Consider the following 19445-nt stretch of genomic DNA (forward strand, 5'->3'; position numbering starts at 1 on the left):
GAGGGTAGATAACATAATGGTTATGCAAACAGACTTTTTTTTTAATTATTCTTTTTTAAAAAAATATTTATTTTATTTATTTATTCCCTTTTGTTGCCCTTGTTGTTTTATTGTTGTAGTTATTATTATTGTTGTTGTCATTGTTGGATAGGACAGAGAGAAATGGAGAGAGGAGGGGAAGACAGAGAGGAGGAGAGAAAGCTAGACACCTGCAGACCTGCTTCACCGCCTGTGAAGCGACTCCCCTGCAGGTGGGGAGCTGGGGTTCAAACCGGGATCCTTATGCCGGTCCTTGTGCTTTGCGCCACCTGCGCTTAACCCGCTGCACTACAGCCCGACTCCCCCCGCAAACAGACTTTTTTGCCTGAGCCTCCAAAGTCCCAGGTTCAATCCCTTGCACCACCTAAGCCAGAGTTGAACAGTGCTCTGGTTAAAAAAAAAAAAAAAAGAAAGAATAAATCATGTCTAATGAGGATTATGTACATGAGTGGTATAGATATTTAAATATGTAATTATGAAAGCCTTAGGTTTAGACTAAAACATTTAAAGAACAAATTTCAGAAAAATCAGAGATATAATGACAGAATATTTTCATGAAAGCCCTTGGTGTTCCTTCTAAAAAAAAAAAAAAAAAATCAAAACTTATCCTTTAGCAAGACCAAGTCTGTGCTAACACCCTCTTTGCTTTCAGAGAAATTAGCACTTCAGCAGATGTTTATGATGATTCCCCCCTTCCTCTTTAAGTGACAGCCGCGTTTCAAAGCATGCTTCAGAAAAAGATTTCTAAGTACACATCCATAAAACATTTATGAACTGTAGTGAAGATCTACTGAAGAAAATGTCTCAATCTCAGAGAGGGATAAAAAGGAAAACCCAAAAATCAAAAGCAAGAAAATTAAGTAGATGAATCCCTGTGGTTGACATTATTACTCACTATTTTTTTTCACTCATCAAACTAAAATTTTCTGTATAGCATATCACAAATACACACTTCTGTTTTATAATGTACATGTATGGTGCTGGGAATGACCAAAAGACTTTTATTGTTTTCTCTCTATTGACTGCTAAAACTGTCCATCTTCCTGACAGTGCGGGAAATGAGCAGCGAAGCAGACCTGAGATGGGTTATCAATCGTGGTGAGAGTAATCTGCTCAGTATTGAGGGTCTCCATTGCTCTCAGATTGGTCTGGACCTACATAGTCACAAAATTAATCCCCAGAGAAAAGGCCCAGAAGCTGAATGAGGGAGAATAAGGAAAGGTAGAAGCAAATTCACAGTCAGAAACAGCTGTACACTCTGACCTTATATCATATTTTATCAACACATCACTGCTTCATTTTTACATTATTTTGAATGTGAAGAGGCACTGCATTTTTTTTTTCTTTTCCTCTAAAGCACTTCTCATTTCTGGCTAGTGGTGGTGCTAATTGCAGGAGACTGAACTCTCGGACCTCAGACCCTCAGGCATGAGAGCCTTTTTGCATAACTGTCATGCTATCTCCCCTGCCTATGACACTGCAATGGTCTATCACAAATTTTCAAGAATTCTTTTTGGCCATAGGAGACAGTTTAAGAACTATGATTCCATTTTTATGCTCAGCCTTTCTTTTTTAGTTTCCTCTCTCCCCTACCGCTCCCCACCCCCACGCACAGTGAGTCAAGCTATTATAGGTGAACATTAATTGTCCAGGGGTTAACACATACATACCTATTATTCATCACCAGTAAGTCCAGAAATGCTACTTGTTTTAACATCTACACTTTAATTTTTCTTTAGTATGGAGCAGAGAAAAACCAGTGGCATAAATTTTATCCTTGCTCCACAAGGGAAAACAGTGTGTAAGAGCCAAATTGCTTTTCTTTGATTACCAAAAATAATCAGCTCTCCAGCTGGTCAGGTTCCCTTATGGATTTCTCTCCGAATGTAAAAACTGCAGCAGAGAAGGTGCTAAATATACCAGAGGGGGCGGCAACATATCACCCTTCAGAGCAAGAGAGCTCTCTATGGATCTGCACTGTTAAAATTCCCTACAATCCAGGCCGAATCCGGGGCTGTAGAGTAGCAGGTTAAGCACACTTGACCTGAAGCGCAGGGACAGGCTCACGAGTCCAGGCTCCCCACCTGCAGGGAGGTCACTTCACAAGTGGTGAAGCAGGTCTGCAAGTGTCTATGTGTCTCTCTTCCTCTCTGTCTTCCCCTCCTCTCTTGATTTCTCTCTGTCCTATCCAACAATGACAGCAACAACAACAATAACAAGAGTAACAAAAATAGGGGGGGAAATGGCCTCCAGGAGCAGTGGATATGTAGTGCAGGCACTGAGCCCCAGCGATAACCCTGGAGGGGAAAAAGAAAGAAAGAAAGAAATCCCTACCATCTGCAGTGTATAGGACTTTTCTTACTGTTTGACATCTGCAGACCAAAGTTCAAAACTCCCTGGCAGATTTCAGGTAATCTTGTTATTCTGAGCAGCCCAGTGAAATAATTCAGCTCTCAGCTGGAATATGGTTAGCCTGGATGACCTGGTTTGGTGGTTTTCATTTATCCAATTGACTCAAACGTTGCCCAATCTGCACTTCAGGGCAGTTTTATAACACCAGAACCACAGTTTAAAGAGTCAGTCTCATGAGCCCATAAGCTGGTTCTTCCTACCCACGAGTTTAGTTATACAGGTGTTACCCAGGGACCTCCTGAACCGCCTAAAATAAATTAAGGCAGTGAGATTGTTGGGAGAAATAGTGTAAGAAGGCATGTCGGACGGTTGTTCAAGGTCATCCTATCAGAGTGAAAGAGGAAATGGGAATATGTCAGGAATGAGGTAAAAATGAACATGTCCGTTCCCTCCCCTACAATGTCATTGGAGCAATAAATCACTAGATCAATGTGACATCATCTTCATAGGTGTCGTGATTCTGCCTAACATTTTACCTGTTAGGGAACACTCCATGTATGTTTTTCGAGTTATGAGGAGACAGCCAAGCTGACCAGTAGCCCCACTGTATTCTGGCTGGCAATGCTGCAAACCAGAGCAGCCCTGAGTCCAGACTGAGTGGACAAAGCAGAGTCCACCATGTGCAACTCAGAAGAGTCTCTGTTCCAGGCCTTTTGGTTATGTACATTGAACTTCTGTTTTCCAAAATACCTTTTTTTTTCCTTTTGTTTTGGGTACTTGATATCATCACTTTTTTTTTTTTTTTGCCTCCAGAGTTATCTCTTGGTGCTCAGTGCCAGCACTCTAAATCCACTGCTCCTGGAAGCTGTATTTCCCATTTTGTTGCCATTGTTGTTACCCCTGTGATTGTTATAGTTGTTGCTGTTGTTGGATAGGACAGAGAGAAATGGAGAGAGGAGGGGAAGACAAAGAAGAGGAGAGAAAGATAGATACCTGCAGACCTGCTTTACCGCCTGTGAAGCGACTCCCCTGCAGGTGGGGAGCCTGAAGCTCCAACCAGGATCCTTGCGCAGGTCCTTTGCGCTTAGTACTATGTGTGCTTAACTCGGTGTGCTACCACCTGACCCCTAGAGTTATTTCTTTGTTTCAAAGAATGATTTTGCAGATAAGAAGACGGATATACTGGTGAAATAGCTCACCTATATAGTGCACTTGCTTGTTGTTGACCCAGGCTTAAGCCCAGTCCCTGTTGCACTAGAATTTTTATGCTACAATCTCTCTTCTCTCTTTTTCTCCTTCTCTCTGAAAAACTCAGCCCAGAAAAATAAAGCTATAGCAATTAAGAAAAAGAAAAAAGCAAGAACTGGAAATTTATTTCTTCTTCTCTTCTATTTCTTCTTCTTATTCTTTGCCTTCTTCTTCCTCTTCTTCTTTTGTTGTTGTTGTTAAATTAGTAGCAGCTTTTGGTAAAAAATACAAACAGAGGGGGTCGGGCAGTACTGCAGCAGGTTAAGTGCAGGTGTCTCAAAGTGTAAGGACCAGTGTAAGGATCAGGGTTCAAGCCCCAGCTCCTCACCTGCAGGGGAGTCACTTCACAAGTGATCAAGCAGGTCTGCAGGTGTCTGTCTTTCTCTCCCCTGTCTTCCTCTCCTCTCTCCATTTCTCTCTGTCCTATCCAACAATGATGACATCAGTAACAATAACAATAATAACTAAAACTATAAAAAACAACAAGGGCAACATAAAAGAGAATATATATATATATATATATATATATATAGAGAGAGAGAGAGAGAGAGAGAGAGAGAAAGAGAGAGAGGGAGAGTCTTGCCTTGAGTAGGCCTTAAGTTGTTTGCCCTAAAGGCAAAGACAAGAGCAAGAGTGAATCTTCAGATCCTTAAGTCATTTGGCTTTCTGAATCTTAATGATTTTCCTTACATTTTGCAAAAACATTTTTTATAAGCAGAGTACAAAAGAATTATCATTATTATAACATTATTATAATTTTATTTTATTCCCTACCTCCATTCATCAATATCTGGTCACAATGAGAGGATGCATAGTTTCAGTCTCATAAGTAAAGTTTAAAAAAATAATGTTTATTGAAAATACAACTGAAGTTATGCAGAAGAAAAGCCGTGGCCTGGGTAATGGTGTAGTGGGTAAGGCACTTGTTTCTAAAGCACAGGTTCCAGGGTGAACCTGTGTGGGATTATGTGAGAGCATGGTAGAGCATAGGGGAACTCCCCCATCCTTGAGATGGAGGTCTAAAAAGACACCCCACCTGTCAGTCTCTCCCTTTCAGGGATAGAGCTTGGAAGGAAAAAGGTTTCCTGACTTAGTTTCCCCTTGTCAGTCTCCCAGGCTTCACAGAGGCCTACAACCTCTACCACTTAACTCATTCCCCTGCTACAAACCAAATGGTTGCCTGCTTGAAAATTCACTTAAAGTTCACCATAAGTTCACCATCTTTGATCACATACAAACTCCACTCCATCATCCTGCCTTGCTAGTAACTCAACAGTGAGACCCCACACGTTATTTCCCCATTCTTTGATCATCGTGTCTTACATCAATACTCGGCTCTTCTCTGCTTTATCTCGCTCTGCTGGCTTAACCACCATATTTTTCTTAATACCTTTTGTTAATTAACATCTCTTGCCTCATGGTAACTAATTGTCTTGACCTTTTGGTATCACATCAATTCTCATCATTCCTTAGTACCACCATAGGGGTACTGACCTTTTGGAAACCTATGATTACTGACATATGTGAAAAATGTTCTTTGTTCCATTCTGCTATATAAGCCTTGTCTTTTTCTCAATAAATCGGATGTTCATACCTGAATTTTCCCTGGCGGGTCCTTTCTGTTTTGCACAAGCCCTTGAATTATCAACAGGGACGCCAGTGCATACCTCTGTTGTGAGGCCACCCATGTGAGCACCAGCATACCTGGTGAGTGCATACATTACAGTGCACAAGGACCTGGGTTCAAGCCCCAAGTCCCTACCTGCAGGAGTGGGGGTGGGGCTTCATGAGTGGTGAAGCAGGACTGCAGATGTCTCTCTTTCTTCCTCAATTGCTGGTTGTCTCTATCCAATACACAAATAAAGTTAAAAACAAAACAAACAAACAAAAGTACAATTTCCCAAGCTCAATCCTTAGCATTGCATATAACAGGGTGATATAATAGATGCCTCTCAGTCTCTCTCTATTTTTCACTCTCTCGTTAATAATGAAATAGTTTCAAAAAGAAGATAAGCAATACAAAAACAGTGAAAAAAAAAAGAACAAATAAGTCAAGATAGTGAGACAGCTCAATTGGGAGCATGACTTATCATGCATGAATGAGACCCTGAGTTTGAATACCAGCATTACACAGGAGCATCACAACTGGCATCAGGAGACTCTTCATGAAGAATGGGTAGAACTGTGGTTTCTCGCCCTCTCAGTCCCTCTTGACATCTTTTTCTTCCCTTTATGATACAAAAATAAAGTTTTAAAATTGGACTGGAAGCAAATAAAAAAAGTAAACTCTCGGGGGTCAGGTGGTGTCGCAGTGGGTTAAGCACATGTGGCGCAAAATGCAGAGACCGGCATGAGGATCCCAGTTCAAGCCCCCGGCTTCCCACCTGCAGGGAAGTCACTTCACAGGCAGTGAAGCAGGTCTGCAGGTGTCTATCTTTCTCTCCCCCTCTCTGTCTTCCCTTCCTCTCTCCATTTCTCTCTGTCCTATCCAACAACAAACAACATCCAGGCCTCCAGGAGCGGTGGATTCATGGTGCAGGCACCGAGCCCAGCAATAACCCTGGAGGAAAAAAAAAAGTAAACCATCTCCCTCTTTCTTTCTCTCTCTCTCTCTCTCTCTCTCTCTCTCTCACACACACACACACACACATCAGAATGAGAAAGGCAAAACACAATTGATCTTTAACTATAGTCAAAATAAATTTATATTACAGAAATTTATATTACAGTTTAGACACTTTCTAATTCTATCTGTAACATATTACTGAGGAAAAAAATAGCCATCTGTATTAACTAATATCTTAGGGAAGATTCTAACAGTTCACTTTATGCTTTCAGAACAGGTAGATAATGTCAAAGTAGATGTGGGGACCGTATGATATAAGCCCCACGTAAATCTGTAATTCTTGTTCTCCATCTAGACAGTCCATATGCCGTATGTAGTCGAGAGGCTGAAGCACCCAATTACCCTTTATTGACTTTTTACCAGTAAGTAAGTCTTTCTCAGACTCATTCCTTAAAAGATGCTGTAGAAAGTTTGTAAATGCAGAGTGATACCAAGAGTAAACAGTTTATGTCCACACTACAGTGGGATGCCATGGTTTATAGATGATGAATTTTACAATAGTCATTTTTTTTGTTTGTTTCTCCTTATTTTCCTTCCCTCACCCAATCTTATCAGAAACTTTCAACCTCATCATACTCAGCACGATCATTCCTGACAGGAGTTTGGATTTCCAAATCTTGAATGGTTTCTTGCATTGTCAAGCATGTCTATGCAGAGGGCTGTTTGGTACAGAAAAGGGAATTCTTTTTTTTTTTTTTTTTGTCTCCAGGGTTATCACTGGGGCTCAGTGCCTGCACTACGAATCCACTGATCTTGGAAGCTATTTTTTACCTTTTGTTGCCCTTGTTGTTTATCGTTCTTGTAGTCATTATTGCTACTGCTGTCATTGTTGTTGGATAGGACAGAGAGAAATGGAGAGAGGAGAGGAAGACAGAGATGAGGAGAGAAAGATAGACACCTGCAGACCTGCTTCACTGCTTGTGAAGCGCCCCCCTCCCAGCTGTAGGTGGGGATCCAGGAGCTCGAACCTGAACCCGTATCCTTACTACGCTTTGTATGCTTTGCGCCGTGCTCTTAACCCGCTGCGCTGTCGCCTGCCCTTCATAAAAGGGAATTCTAAGTGCCGGAGGATGTCAGAAAGTCAGCGGTATCTTTCTGGCATCTGCTGTGAACACCTCTGGAGTGAGAATTGTGTGGCAGGTACCACTCAAGTGAACGGCCTTTGAAGTTGTATCTGAAGGGGTCCCAGATAGGACCTTCTTTTTAACGCAGAAACATCTATCGCTTCAGTCTGGCTCCCAGATAGGTCTGTCCCTGGTGCCATCTTACTGTTTCTTTCTGGAATATCAATAATTCCCTCCAGTTTTTACTTCCTTACTACCTACCATTGTATTTGCTTGGAGCTCTAGAATGTGACTCAGCATGACTCCAGTTACACACATTCACAGACTCAGCAGATTGTGCATCTTAAGTATCTTATTTTGGTCAACAAGGTCATCGCTGGGTGCAGTGTATGCACTAAAAAATCCACTGCTCCCGAAAACTATTTTTTCCTTTTTTTTTTTTTTTATTTAACAAGACAGAAAGAAATTTAGAGGGGAGGAGAGATAGCGAGAAAGATATAAACACCTGTAGAGCTGCTTCACCACTTGTCAAGCTTCGACCCCTGCAGGTGAGAAGTGGAGGGCTCAAGTCTGTGTCCTTTAACATGGTGACATGTGCACTTAATTCAGTACACCACAGCCTGGCCCCAGCTAGTCTTAATTTTTTATCTTAGTTTTTCTCAGTGTGGCAATAAATACATATAAAAGTTCAGTAAAACTGGATTTGGAGGGGTTTGAGGATAGATTTGATGGAAAGTAATGTCAAGTACAGAAAAAGAAGACACTATTATTTAATGTCCAATTTAGAATATGACAGAATATTCCTCAAAACATGAAAACTGATTTTCATTTTATTGTTATCTTATCAAAATCAGACTAAATGAAACTGTCAAAAATGCTACACCTCCCAGTAATTGCATGTGCCATGTGTATTGTGATACTTAGAAAAGACTTGCTATTATTAAGAAGAAGGTATGTAAACTGTCCAGATAGGTCCCAGAGTACATAGAATTTTTGTAAGATGTAATGATTTCCCTTCTGACTGCCAAATAAATAAGGAAACATAAATTATACACATGCACATATAGACACACATATACAGTAAGAAACAGCCCAAAGTTGTTCTATTAACCTTTCTGAACTACTACTGCTCTTAATGTTTCAAACACTTGGGTTCCAACAAGTTCTATTTGTTATTTTATAATTAAATAGACCCTCTCTGGTGCAATTCCTAAGACTAAGTACTATTCCTCCTTTGTGTAATTACTCTTACTGTGAACTGGGTCCAAGGTACAACTCTTAACAGCTTAAGTTTCTCAAGGAATGGAAGTGAAGTATTTGTTCCCAATATTGAATTGTGAAAGATTGTCCTCTCTGAGTTGTTCCCCAGAAACAATTCCAGGCAAAGATGTAGAATAAATGCATTGTGCTTCAGCACTCTAAGTGTATTTACATATGTATATATCACTTTTTTTTTTTTTTTAGATAAAGACAGAGAAATTTTGAGAGGGACTGGAGAGGTAGAGAGGGAGAAAGAGAAACACCTGCAACACTGCTTCATGGCTTGTGAAGCGTCTCCCCTGCTGGTGGGGAGTGGGGACTTTAACTCCAGTTGTTAGCACCTTAACATATGCACACTACTGGGTTTGCTACCACACACCCCCTCTAAGTGTTTTAATTTTTATTTTTCCCCTTTCATCTATATTCACAACCCACACTTTCCTCACCCTGTCAAAATTTACTTTCAGAAAACAGATGAAGTTGTATGTGTCACCACTCCCAAGGCTATCTATATGCTAATTTATAATGCTAATTTTAGAATGAAATGTTCTATTCCCTTTTGAGGAATTCCATGCATCATGGAACAAGTTAGGAATAGATTCTAGAGGAAAACCTCTTCAGCATTCTGGGATGTATGTGTGATATATACACTCACACACACAGAGTACCAAGGTAAAAGGAAGATAATATGCATCCTTTTTCCAGCCTGTTTTAAGAAGCATTGTAACGTGGCCCAGGAGACGGTACAATGGATAAACCATTGGACTTTCAAGCATAAAGTCCCCAGTTCAGTCCCCGGCAGCAAATGTGCCGGAGTGATGTCTGGTTTTTCTCTCTCTCAATCCTCATATCTTTCTCATTAATAAAGTTTAAAACAGAGAAGAATTGTGACAATTTATTTTTATGTTTCTAAGTTAGGTATTGAAAGTACGATTCAATAGAAGTCAAGTCATATAGAGCAGAGTAAGGAATGAACATTTGCTGACTTCTCAGTGTCATATCCTATATATTGTAAGTGTTTTTCTTGTTTCTTTCTTTCTTTTAATCTTTAATTTGTGCTGAAAGTGTTAATGAGACAATTTCTGGGCTGATCTATAGAAACATGGGGAGCAGGGGGAACCAAGTGAGAAAACTGAACTAAAATGTAAAATCCTCTCTGAGATCCCAGAAGGAAGCCTGACTGCATTTAATATCTGAAGTCTCCATTCATTTTTCTCCATTTCTAAAGAGACACTTCATTTATCATCTTTGTGTCATTTCTCGCTTCGCTTAATGGATGGTGTTAGTCTTTGATTACAAACTGATCGTTCATAACTTCTGTGCTGTGAGGCAGGGGAAAAAATATCTCACATCACCAAATACACTGTGGAGTAACTAAATAATCCCTGGAAATGTCCAGCCAGCTCTTGGTACTTTGCTTTCACATTTTTCAACTGTCGTTAACGTTCGGAGGCTCCAGCAGGCCGGGCTAGCTTCGCGGTGGTAGACAGAGACAGACTCGGGGACACACGGCTGGGCTGAGCAGCTGCAGTTTAATCTTCATTCACCAACGGGCAAATCACCACACCATGTGCTTCCCCATCATTCTCTCTCCGGCTGTTCCTGGAACTCTGGGTGTCCTTAGCATAGGGGGCAGGGAGAAAGAGGGCCCGGAAACTAGCAAGGGCCAAACCAATTCTCTCAGAGGTCGGGGGGAAGGGGAGCAAACCAATAAGAAACATACCAACATTCAACCACCTCCCCCCCTTATAGATTTCATTATTACTATCAAACTATTTTAATAAAATTGTTTTCTTGAAGATCAAAGGACAAAATTCATAGCGTTCTCTTCTGAATGTGATTGTATTCTCTACTCTATATAGAAACCAATGTCCTAACATTAAATGGACTTACAATTACCTAGATCCAACAAGAACCCTCTGATGTTTCCTTTATTTTTTTCCCTCACCTGCCCATCTCTGAAGTCCCCAATGTTGTTGCTTCCCAATGTTTGAAACATAAAAAAAAATCTCAGGGAGTCGGGCGGTAGCGCAGCGGGTCAAGCGCAAGTGGCCGCAAAGCGCAAGGACCCGCATAAGGATCTGGGTTCCAGCCCCTGGCTCCCCACCTACAGGGGAGTCGCTTCACAGGCGGTGAAGCAGGTCTGCAGGTGTCTGTCTTTCTCCCCCCTCCCAAGCCCCGTCTTTCCCTTCTCTCTTCATTTCTCTCTGTCCTATCCAACAACGACAACATCAACAACAATAACTACAACAATAAAACAGCAAGGGCAACAAAAGGGAATAAGTAAATAAATGAATATTTAAAAAAAAAATCTCACATCACCAAATACACATCTTACTTACTTATTATTTATTACTAAATAATCCCTGGGAATGTCCAACTGGGTCTTGGTACTTCGCTTTCATATTCTCCAATCGCCTCCCCCATAGATTTCATTAGCAGTTCTTTTAGCATCTTTTAGCTAATCTTTGATGGCCCATGGCCACACCAAGAAGGAAAAGTCATACTCGAAATACTGATACATCAAGCAGAGTAATTTTTGACATTCATTTTTTTTTTTTATGAAAAGAAAGCATATGGTGTCAAATATCCAATCCAGGACCATAAAGCTCCAGAGCCTATATTGTGACTACAGTCACCCACCCTGCCACAAACAGAATATGTTTAAATAATAGTTGATATGTTATCTAGTAAATATCATTGACCTTCTATTACATACATATCTCAACCAAATGAGCTAGAGATACAATGGTGAGGGGCCAGGCAGTGGCGCATCTGAATAAGCACACACATTACAGTGCACAGAGACACAGGTTCAAGCCCTTGGTTCTCACCTGCAGAAGGAAAGCTTTGTGAGTGATGAAGCAGGGCTGCAGGTATCTGTCTCTTTCCCTTTCTATTTCCCCAACCCTTCTAGGCTTCTCTGTCTCTATCAAATAAAGTAATGAACAAATAAAAGATTTAAAAGGAGAGAAACAATGGTGAGTCTATGGCCGTATCACCCTGAGCATACCTAATCTCCTCTGACATATAATAGAGAGAAAAATATGTTCTTATTCTCCTACTTTGGGAGATAAGTATTAGCAAGTGAGATTGCAAAAGTATGCATGGTTACATGTGGACATATGTGTTCTAAAAGGAAGGAAGGAAAGAAAGAATTGTCTTTTTTTTATTTCTTCTTTTTTAAAATCTCAGATAAAAACAGAGAGGGAGAGGGGGAAGGGGGGGATGTATCAGAGCTCTGCTTTTCTGTTCATGAAGCTTTTCCTGGCATCCTACATGGTGACCCACCATGGTGTCAGGGGCTTAATCCCTGGTTCTAGTGTACATCTAGTGAGATGTACACTCTACCAAGTGTTCTGTCTTCCAGCCTAGAAGGACTTAAACATATTTTTATCTTGATTTGTTGAATAAACACAGCCAGAAATTGAGAGGGAAGGTGGAGATAAAGAAAGACAGAAAGACACTAGCAGCACTGCTTCACCACTCGCAAAGCTTTCCTCCTACGGGTAGGGGCCACGGGCTTGAACCTCCGTCCTTGCACACTGTAACATATGTGCTCAGCCAGGTGAACCACCACCCACCCCCAGCCCCCAGAAGGACTTTCTGCTGGAGATTTTAATAAAGAAACCTGACCTAGAATGAGAATTTGAAGTAAGGATTTTTTTTTTTTTGCAGAAAAAGGGCTCTCTAAATTGAGATCTGAAGGCTGGCTTAGAGTTTACAGGAAGAAGTATGATAGAGAAAAACTCTGTGGGAGAGTAAGACCACAAGCCTGACATTTGAAAAGAAAATGGAGAGCTTAGAAACTGAGAGGAGGGAGTTTTGCCTGTACTCATATTGAGTGAGAGAGTGATGATTAACGAGACTAAAATTATAGGACAAGAACAGGTGGACTTTTAAGTTTTGAGGAGCTTGCAATTCACTGTAAGAGTATTGGGCGGCTACTACAGGTTTTTAAATATAGTGGTCAAATTCTTTATTGAGTTTGTGTTTTAGAATGATTTTTGTTCTGCTCATGACAAAGCTTGCTTAGTGAAAGAAACTCAGTAATCAGTTTTTTTTCTCTAAGGTTCAATTATTGTTATTCCAAGCCAATAATAATGCAGGGGGAAAATCAATAACAGCTATTCTGCTATTAGATAATGTTCAGTTATTTTTAAGATTTGTCAGAAGAGGAAATGAAGAATATACTCTACAATGAAATCTATTAAATAAATTGTCTCCACTCTTCTTTTTTCCTCCCACCCTACCTTCCTTGCTCCTCTCCCTCTCTTTCTTTTTTCTTTCCTTTCTTTCTTTTACCTTCCTTCCTTCTTTCCATTTCTTTCTTTTCTCCTCCCTCCCTTTCTTTTTTTTAAATATATTTATTTATTTTAAATATGTATTTATTTATTCCCGTGTGTTGGCCTTGTTTGATTATTGTAGTTATTATTGTTGTTGTTGGATAGGACAGAGAGAGAAATGGAGAGAGGAGGGGAAGACAGAGAGGGGGAGAGAAAGATAGACACCTGCAGACCTGCTTCACCACCTGTGAAGCGACTCCCCTGCAGGTGGGGAGCCGGGGGCTCGAACCGGGATCCTTATGCCGGTCCTTGTGCTTTGCGCCACATGGCTTAACCTGCTGTGCTACACAGCTTGACTCCATTTCTTTCTTTCTTTCTTTCCTTCTTCCTTTCTTCCTGCTTTCTTTCTTTCTCCCTTCTTTTTCTTTCTTTCTCTCTCTCTTTCTCATTCTGTTCTTCTCCCTTACTCTTTTCCTTTCGTTTTCCTCCTCTTCCTTGCTTTCAGTAATTGATACTATCAAAGCTGACTTAATCAAATAGGAAAAAAAAAACAACCCTACAATACTTAGACGAAGTATTCACATATTACCAAGCCCACAGACCTAGTTTGAGCCCTGCTCCCCGCCTACAGGTCTGTGGGTGTCTATCTTTCTCTCTCTCTCTAGCTCTCCTCCACACTCAATTTCTCTGTCCTATCTAAATTTTAAAAAATTAGAGACAGAAAAAAAAAAAAGAAGGCCACTGGAAGAGGCAGATTCCTTGTGCATGCTCCGAACCCCAGTAATAACCCTGCAGAAAAAAAAAAATCACTAAACTTCCCTTACAGAAACTTATAGAAAACTTTAAGTTTTTGTGCACAGTGTAAAGATAGAGTGATAAGTAACAAGCAGAGGATAAATACAGATTTATAAACTAGAAATAAATTTGCTAATAAATAAAACGTATGAAGACATGTACTTCCTTATTAACAGAGATATTCTTTTTTTAATATTTATGTATTTATTCCCTTTCGTTGCCCTTATTGTTTTATTGTTGTAGTTATTATTGATATTGTTGTTGTTGGATAGGACAGAGAGAAATGGAGAGAGGAGGGGAAGACAGAGAGGGGGGAGAGAAAGATGGACACCTGCAGACCTGCTCCACAGCCTGTGAAGTGACTCCCCTGCAGGTGGGGAGCCCGGGGCTCTAACCGGGATCCTCAAGCTGGTCCTTGCGCTTTGCGCAACGTGCGCTTAACCCGCTGCGCCACCGCCTAACTTCCTAACAGATACTTGAATCAACTGTAGAGTGTTTGTAAAAAACTACAGATACTTTATCAAAGCATAGACTATTTACCCAGACAAATTATACCAAGCCATACTGAACAGATGTTTGTTACATTTCTCTTTGTGCTAAAAAAAAGAAAGTCTATGTCTGACTGCTTGATTGACTCATTCATTTACTGCATTTAATTGACGTTAATTCTATATTAGGTTTTGACTCCGGAATAAAGCAGAGAATTCTGCTATTATGGTCTATATATTGTTAATATGGAGTGTGTATATTTTATATAATATACGTTATTAAAGACTACCATAATTATGCACTAGAACATGGAGATCAGTTTATGGTGGTGCCAGGGACTGAATCTGGGACTTCACATGCCTCAGGCATGATAGTCTGCTGTACTACTGAAGGTGCTATGGCTTACAGTTTGGAATAGATAGATAATAAAGAGATAAGGAAATAGATGGTAAGAGACATGATACAAAAAAAGGGGGGGGGTCGGGAGGTAGCGCTGCAAGTTAAGCTCATGTGGCGCAAAGTGCAAGAACCAGCGGAATGATCCGGGTTCAGCCCCGGCTCCCCGCCTGCAGGGGAGTCGCTTCACAGGTGGTGAAGCAGGTCTGCAGGTGTCTTTTTCTCCCCCTTTCTGTCTCCCCTCCTCTCTCAATTTCTCTCTGTCCTATCCAACAACGACGATATCAATAACAACAACAATAATAATTACAGCAACAATAAAAAAAGGGCAACAAAAGGGAAAATAAATAATAAAAAACTGTTGCGATATCAAGACTGTGACTATGAGTGTGATGTGTGTGTGTGTATAACCACCACCATAATGTTTGCATTCACTACGCATATGCACGCTCAAGCATATCTGTGTATACATACAGAGATATTACATTTCTGGACTGAGAGACTTACTGAATACTGACACTTTACATAAAAGAGTGTCCTTTCAAAATTTTCTCTCTGGAGTCGGGCGGTAGCGCCTCGGGTTAAATGCACGTGGCGCAAAGCATAGGGACCCTCGTGGGGATCCCGGTTCTTGTCCCCGGCTCCCCACCTGCAGGGGAGTCGCTTCACGGGCTGTGAAACAGGTCGGTCTGCAGGTGTCTTATCTTTCTCTCTCCCTCTCTGTCTTCCCCTTCTCTCTCCATTTCTCTTTCCATTTCTCTGTTATTGATGTCCAACAATGACATCAATAACAACAATAAATACAATAATAAAACAACAAGAGCAACAAAAGGGATAATAAATAAATATTTTTTAAAAAATTTCTCTCCAGGGACAGGCAGTGTTGCACCTGGTTAAGTTCACATATCATAATGCATAAGAACCTGGGTTCTAGGAATCCCAGCTCCCCACCTACAGGGAGGGAGGACGCTTCATGAGTGGTGAAGCAGGTCTGCATGTTTCTATTTCTCATCTATCTCTCTCTTTTTTTAAAAATTAATATTTATTTATTTATTTATTTATTTTCCCTTTTGTTGCCCTTGTCGTTTTACTGTTGTAGTTATTATTGTTGTTATTGATGTCATTGTAGTTGGATAGGACAGAGAGAAATGGAGAGAGGAGGGGAAGACAGAGAGGGGGAGAGAAAGACAGACACCTGCAGACCTGCTTCACCACCTGTGAAGCGACATCCCTGCAGATGCGGAGCTGGGGGCTGGAACCAGGATCCTTAAGCAGGTCCTTGCGCTTTGCACCACGTGTGCTTACCCCGCTGCGCTTCAGCCGACTCCCAATCTATCTATCTTTATCTTCCACTCCCCTCTCAATTTCTCTATGTCCTATCCAATAAAATAGAAAGGAAAAAAAAAAAAAAAAGGGCTGACAAGAGCAGTGGATTCCTTGTAAACTCACCGAGCCCCAGAAAAACCCTTTTGGCAATAAAATGGTTTTTTCTTACCACCCACCAGAGAAAGATACATACAGTTACCTTAATTTTTAGTTTTTCAAACATCATGGTGAAGTGCTGTTTCTTGGTATTTGATACGGGGTGATCACACCAGTGCTACCTCTCTTCCAATCTGCCACCCCTTCATCTGCTTTATTCTTAATTGCTTGTGGCTGATCTACTTCTGGCTTTGCCTGGAGTGTTTGCTAGATGCTGATTATGGACGCTATGAATAGAACGTTTGGGAAAAGATTCACTTCGTTTACAACACAGTTTAATTATAAAATAACTTTTTAAACTAATGCGTCCTTGCTAATTCCTTTCTCATACTTTGTCTTTCCGTTTTGTTTAGCAGATGTGTTTTCATTACACACCCATTTGGCGATTTTGAAACAACTTCACAAAAGAGCACATTTTCTAAACAATTCTGCACAAATATGCAAACTGTGAATTTGACATTCAGCTCTACAGCTGCAACAACCAAAAGATAAATAGTTTGTGACTTTCAATCATGAGATTGAAGATTAAAATGTATTTTGAGGGCAGTATCATCAACCACAATTACCCGTCTTGCTATTAGAAACAAAATTATATCATATTTATTTATAATAACAGTGATTTTAAGCATTTACTTGGGATTTTCTTCAATTTAATAGCATGAAAATAAGTCAGTTAGATCTAGGCACATCTTAAAAATAATTTTTCATTAAATACTTTAAAGTTGTAAGAATGTTGTTGGCTATAATATCCTATCAAATTATTTTTAAATAGATCAAAATATTCAACTTGTATTTCCAGGTTTGTATTACAAAGCTACACCTGCTCTGATAGTAAATTAATTCACTGATAAAATAACATGATTAAAATACTAATCCAAAAGTGTGCAGGCTGTTAGAATAAGGAAACAAAAATAGAAAAAAAAATAATGTGGCAAGACACAAACTGATATCCAAGTTATCTGACTGAATATAAAATATTACTCAAACACTCTGACATCATAGTATCCTTGATTCTCCTCCTAGACCCTTAAGATCAGAAATACATGCAGATAAGTAATGTACCTTCAGATATGCCTAGCTTTCAATGTTTGATATAGCATGGAAAACCAATAAAAACACTTTATGGTAGCAGCAATGTTTATTCTCTGAAATTCAGCTCTTATTTTAAAAGTATATATATATGATTTTAATTTGTATTTACTTATTTTTTTAGATCAACGTAGAACTACCTTGGGGCAATTCAAGAACTTGCATGAAATTATTGATTAATTTAAATACTTTTTTCTTTTTTGGAAATTTGAATAGAATAATGCAGAAACTTGACTCAAGGACAGGGGAGATAGCATAATGGTAATGGAAAAGATTTTCCTGCCTGAAGCTCTAAATCCCACACTTTATTCCCTGCTCATCAAAAGTCAGAACTGAGTAGTGCTCAGGTAGAAAAATGAAAGAAGTAATAGAAAGGGAAAAAAAAATTACAGGCTGGGGGAGACAGTATAATAGTCATGCAAATGACTTCATGCCTTTGACTCTGAGTTTCTAGGTTCAGTCCCCAGCACCACCACAAGCCAGAATTCATCAGTGCTCTGCTAAAAATAAAAGTAAACATAAACATAAAAGTAAAGAAAGTTAATTCAAGAACAGGTGTAAGTTGCAGTATGAGATTCATAACTAAAACAGTGTAAATTCCCTCAAAGATGAATGAAAAATAAACCACAAAAGGTCATTTATGTATACAAAAGTCATTCACACATACAGTTTTTTAAATTATTTTTTATTGTTGTAGTTATTATTGTTGTTGTTACTGATCTCATCATTGTTAGATAGGACAAAGAGAAATGGAGAGAGGAGGGGAAGGCAGAGAGGGGGAGAGAAAGACAGACACTTGCAGACCTGCTTCACCTTCTGTGAAGGGACTCCCCTGCAGGCAGGGAGCCAGGGGCTCAAACAGGGATCCTTAAGCCTGTCCTTGTGCTTTGCACCACAGGCACTTAACTCATTGTGCTACTGCCCGACTCCCTCACACATACAATTTTTAATCTTGTCCTTTTATAAATTTTTGTCAGGGTGCAAGATGAAAGTGCAAAGAAAATTCAGTTACACAGAGATTCAGAATCTGAAAGATTGTTTGTCTCTGGAATTACATCCACAATTCAGTGGGTGCTTGATTCTTGAAAAGCCACTTTTCCTTTTCATTCATATGGTCTACATAACATTGGAACTTACTCTCGGAAGTCTGTTTAATAGCAATGGTTTTGCTGAGGTCAGAAATGACAGGAAGTACCCAGGGGGACGCAGACACTGCTGCACCACACCAGAACAAGTGTTTCCACCTGTGTGCTTGGTGAAAGAAATTGTTGCACAGGAAATGGGAGTGGTAACAGGTGTGGCTTGGAAAGGAGGTGAAGACAGAACTTGGATGTTTATAAGCTAGATCTATGGGTGTGGCTCTCTCCCTCTCCCTTCCCCTCCCTTTCACCCTCTCCCTCTCCTTTTCTCCCTCCTCCTCTCTCTCCCTCTTCCCTCTATTTGGTGAGCCTGCCATCATGTGGATAAGTGCTCTCAGGCTCTCTTTCTCTTTCTTGCCCCATATGTACTCCAACATGTGGATGTTCTCAATTTTCCTTAATAAAGCTTAAAATTCCTGAAAACCATGCTTTCTCTTCAATTCTTTGTTGAGTTTAAGTGTGATGAAACTTTAAACACGTGGGGGAACAAACTTGGCCAATACTTCCCCAAGAGAGTGTATTACTAGAATGTCTAAATTTCAGACGTTAAGTTCATGTTTTCTTTACATATTCAGTGTTTCCTTAAGTTTAATTCTACATAAGCTAGAACAAATTGCGATTTACTGGGGAAAAATTCACTAAAATGAAACACAACACATAGCTAATCAAGTTAAATGTGACTGAGAAAAGCTAAAATAGTAAGAATTCAGGACACTTTCAAGTTACATAATCACAGACCTTTGGATTTTTTTTAAGTAGCTATAATTATCATTGCCAACTATCTTAACTGATTTAGAACATCTACTATGACAAGCATGTGCTAATTTTCTCTTTTTTAAATTATATATATTTGCTTGCCTCCAGGGTTATTGCTCACTGCCTACACTATGAATCCACTGCTCCTGGAGGTTATGTTTCCCCATTTTGTTGCCCTTGTTGTTGTTGTTATTGTTGCCATTGCTGTTGTTGGATAGGACGGAGAGAAATCGAGAGAGGAGGGGAAGCTAGAGAGGAAAAGAGAAAGAGAAACACTTGCAGACCTGCTTCACTGCTTGTGAAGCGATTTCCCTGTAGGTGGGGAGCCCGGGTCTTGAACCAGGATCCTTGAGCTGGTCCTTGAGCTTAGCGCCATGTGTGCTTCACCTGCTGCACTATTGCCTGCCCCACATGTGCTAATTTT

Source organism: Erinaceus europaeus, chromosome 11 (assembly GCF_950295315.1).
Source record: "Erinaceus europaeus chromosome 11, mEriEur2.1, whole genome shotgun sequence".
Taxonomy (NCBI): Eukaryota; Metazoa; Chordata; class Mammalia; order Eulipotyphla; family Erinaceidae; genus Erinaceus; species Erinaceus europaeus.